Source organism: Dipodomys ordii, unplaced genomic scaffold, assembly GCF_000151885.1.
Source record: "Dipodomys ordii isolate 6190 unplaced genomic scaffold, Dord_2.0 Scaffold73, whole genome shotgun sequence".
Taxonomy (NCBI): Eukaryota; Metazoa; Chordata; class Mammalia; order Rodentia; family Heteromyidae; genus Dipodomys; species Dipodomys ordii.
In genome coordinates, this window is record NW_012267289.1 from 12,644,480 (window position 1) to 12,648,647 (window position 4,168).

A 4,168-nucleotide genomic window follows, 5' to 3' on the forward strand; every position below is an offset into this window, starting at 1 on the left:
GCCCCTAGAAAAACAATTCTTATAACAAGATGTGGCTCAATTAAAAAAGCTTCTTTTTAAGATGGCAGCTACCCTTAGAATGACAGTGCTTATGTAAAGCACCACTTTGACAGAAAAGATTCTAACTTCTACCTTGGCCATCTTGGAAACAAGCTGCTAAGTATCCTTACTACATACAAATGTGGAGCTCTCCATTGTTCTCTACCAACACTCAACCTAAAGATTACTTCCTTAAGGCAACTTTCCTTGATTCTCCCTAGAACACTTGAGTATGCTCTCCATGTTCATATAATAAACTATCACTACTCCATTAAAAACAAAAGTGGAGAAAAGGCAAAGGTGGTAGAGAGAAAGAATACCTACTGACAAGCAGAAAGGGGAAGGTAAAGGCTCAATGGCATCATGTTTAAGAATTTTTGTGCTTTGTAGGTAGGCTGAAGATGTCCAGTTTAATTTTTTTCAATTTAATTTTATTGTCAAGGTGCAGTACAGAAGGGTTACAGTTAGATACCTAAAGTAGTGAGTATATTTGTTGTCAAACTTGTTACCTTCCCCCCTCATTTTTCTCCCAATTTCCTTTCCCCACCAGTATGCCCCCCCCAAGTTTTACAGTTCATTTCTAACATATTGTCTTGTGAGTATCTCTGTTGCATTGGTTTGTTCTTTGTCCTTTGTCTCACCAGTTTTGTTCCCCTTCCCTTCCCTAATTCAGATAAATGTATATACAATACCCAGGATACCAAAATCAATACAGTGACAACAGGAAATAAACCATAGGAGAAGAAACACAAAAGGAAAAAGAAATCACATAGTATATAAAAAAACAACAATTGAAAAGTCTTGTTTCTATATCTTGGAGTTCATTCCACTTAACATCATCTTATAGGGTCATTTGTACTTTGCTATGAAGCTATTCTGCTCATCTGCTAGGATTATCTTAGACAGATACTAATTAGTACAAATGAGGGAAACCATGGGATCTCTGTTTCTTTGGGTCTGGCTTACTTCACTTAATATGATCTTTTTCCAAGTCTTTCCATTTCCTTATGGATGGGGAGATGTCATTCTTTCTGATGGAAGTATTCCATTGTGTGTGTGTGTGTGTGTGTGTGTGTGTGTGAGTGTGTATGTGTGTATATATATATATATATTATATATATACAAATATTTCTTGATCCATTCATCTACTAAGAGGCAACTGGGCTGTTCCATGCCTTAGCTATGGTAAATAAAGCTACAATAAGCATGGTTGCGCAGATATCTTTAGTATGACCTTGTATGTAGTCATTTGGGAAAATGCCCAGAAGTAGGATTACTGGGTCAGAGGGGAGCTCTAAATGTAGTCTTCTGAGGAACCTCCATACTTCGTTCCAGACTGGTTGAACAAGTTTACACACCCACCAATGGTGTAGTAGCTTTCCATTTGATCACATCCTCTGTAGCATGTGTTGTTTGTAGATTTCTTTTTAAAAATTTTAATACCGTACATAGGGGTTACAATTACATGAGCAAGTAATGAGTATGTTTCTTATCAAGGATTGTTTCCTCCTCCTTTGTTTTTCCCTTACCATCCCGGCCCTCCCATCTCTGTGACTACACTCCCCCGCCCAAAGTTGTGAAGTTCGTTTTTTGACCTAGCATCTTGTACATTTCTTGTTGCAATGGGTCCACCTAGTTAAAAAAATTGTTTTTTCCCCTTCCCCTTCCCAAATTATACCAACATCAAATACAGTGAAAACAAGGATTATACCATGGGGGAAGGACATACAAAGCAACAAAAAAATCACGTTATAAATATGTTAAAAACAATAGCAAGAAAGAAAAACCACTTGATTTTTTGATAGTGGCCATTCTAACTGGGGTGAAGTGTTTTGATTTGTATTTCTTTTTTTTTTAACATTTAAACTATTTATTTAAGCCATCTCCTGCTATAAGCAAAGTGATGGAAAAGTGGTTTAATTGTCATTTGATACAAGAAGGAAGGTGAGCTTAAGGTCCCATGTACTTTTCTGGTCCACGTGCAGAGGAATGGGCCAAACCAAAGCTGTGGTCCCGGTTGCCTGGGTGATGGTCCAGGTTCTCTTTACTCATCTTCATAGCCAGTGGGAAGAGGATTTGTTATGAGGGTTATGGAATAGAGTATGGTTGCCATCTCCCCAGGGAAAGGGCTTGGTCCTGATGCGGAGAACTCCTGCTTGTCGGGCTCTTTGTGGCGAGATCTCAGGAAGACATTGAGCATGCTCACTCCCACCACGAAGTAGGTGAGGGCCTTCCACATGCTAGCTGAGCCCTCGTCGCCTTGCGCGCTGCTCGACGGGGGCCGCCTGATGTGGGACTGGCCAAGCAGCCAAGAAGCTCAGGACACCAGCACCACAGCCTCCACCATGTTGGTTCTCGACCTGATTTGCATTTCTTTTATGGCTAATGATATTGAGCATTTCTTCATGTGTTTTTGGCCATTCTTATTTCCTCTTGAGAGAAATCTCTCTTTAATTCTTTAGCCCACTTATTAATTGGATGATTGCTTCTTTGAGGATTTGTTTAACTTTTTGAATTCAAAGTATATTTTAGATATGAAGTCTTTGTCTGTTGCATGGTTAGTGACCTTTTCCCAATCTGTGGTCTTTCTATTTATCTTGCTAGCTGTGTCTTTTGTCATGCAGAATCTCTGAAGCTTAATGCATTTATCCAACCTTTCTTTGATTTGTTGTTTTTTTGGGTCTTTGAAATTAAAGCAGAACTAATGAAGTAGAAAAGCCTGCTATGCTTCTGGATTGGGAAGATTAACATCGTGAAAATGGCAATGCTACCGAAGTCTATCTACAAATTCAATGCAATACCCATCAATATCCCTACATCATTCTTTAATGAAATAGAGGAAGCAATCCAAAAATTCATATGCAATAATGAAAGACTATGACTAGCAAAAACAATTCTTAGCAGAAAGAACTGTGCTGGAGGAATAGCAAGACCAAACTTCAAACTGTATTACTAAGCTTTAGGAATAAAAACAGCTTGTTACTGGCACAAGAACAGGCCTGAGGACCAATGGAATATAACTGAAGACCCAGAAATGAACCCACAGACCTATAGCCACCTAACCTTTGATAAGGGAGACAAAAAATAGGATGGCACAAAGACAGCATCTTCAACAAATGATGCTGGCAAAAATTGGTTAAAAAGCTGTAGAAAACTGAAGTTAGATCCCTATATATCACCCTGCACCAAAATCAATTCCAGATGGATCACCGACCTGGGGGTAAAAACAGATATTCTGAAAACATTACAGAACTAATAAGAGAAACAGTAGGGCTCCTTGGTATGGTTGAAGTTTTTACCTGTATTCAAACAACTAACAACCTTTTATTTATTTTATTTTACTTTTTCGGTCAGTCTTGGTGCTTGAACGCTGGGCCTGGACGCTGTCCCTGAGCTCTTCCACTTGAGCCACAGCCCCACTTTTGGTTTTCTCATGTTTAATTGGAGATAAGAGTCTCAAAGACTTTCTTGCCCGGGCTGGCTTTGAACCGATATCTTCAGGTCTCATCCTCCTGAGTAGTTAAGATTACAGTCATGAGCCACCAGGGCCCAGCAATCAGCAACTTTTAATCATCCTACTTTGATCCATCACCTTTAACTTAGAGACAATGAGTCTCAATGGCTTTGTAAGGATCATGAGACATGGGAGTTTGTTCCTGTGATCTGTTTGTGAATCCTTGCAGAGAGAGTGCTGGGGGATACAGTCTTAATAGTTAGTGTAAATAAGTGCAAATGAGGAGATAGAGTTGGGATATACTGAGGGGGAGGGCATGAAAGCAATAACACTGATTATTCATTGTTCAAGATGCATCATATATGTTGTACACATAAGTTGACATTTTGAGTTGAAACCACTTTGAACTATATCAAAGAAAATTAAAGATAATTAAAAGAAAATTTAAAAAAATCATTGTATCGTTTTGCTTAACATCATTTTATCTGACCTTTTCTGCTTGTCTCAAACACATACTAGTTACTGCAAATAAGGGAAACCATGGGACCTATGTTTCTTTGGGCATGGCTTACTTCACTTAATATAAGTTTTTCCAAGTCTTTCCATTTCCTAACAATGGGACAATGTTATTCTTTCTGATGGAGGCATAGAATTCCATTGTGTATATATACCACA

At 38.6% G+C, this 4,168-nt stretch overlaps 1 pseudogene; it reads right to left on the bottom strand.

Annotated features, from left to right (window-relative positions):
* Window positions 1–1,899: 1,899 nt before the first annotated feature.
* LOC105991482 lies at window positions 1,900–2,386 on the bottom strand (annotated as a pseudogene).
* Between the last annotated feature and the right edge of the window lie 1,782 nt (window positions 2,387–4,168).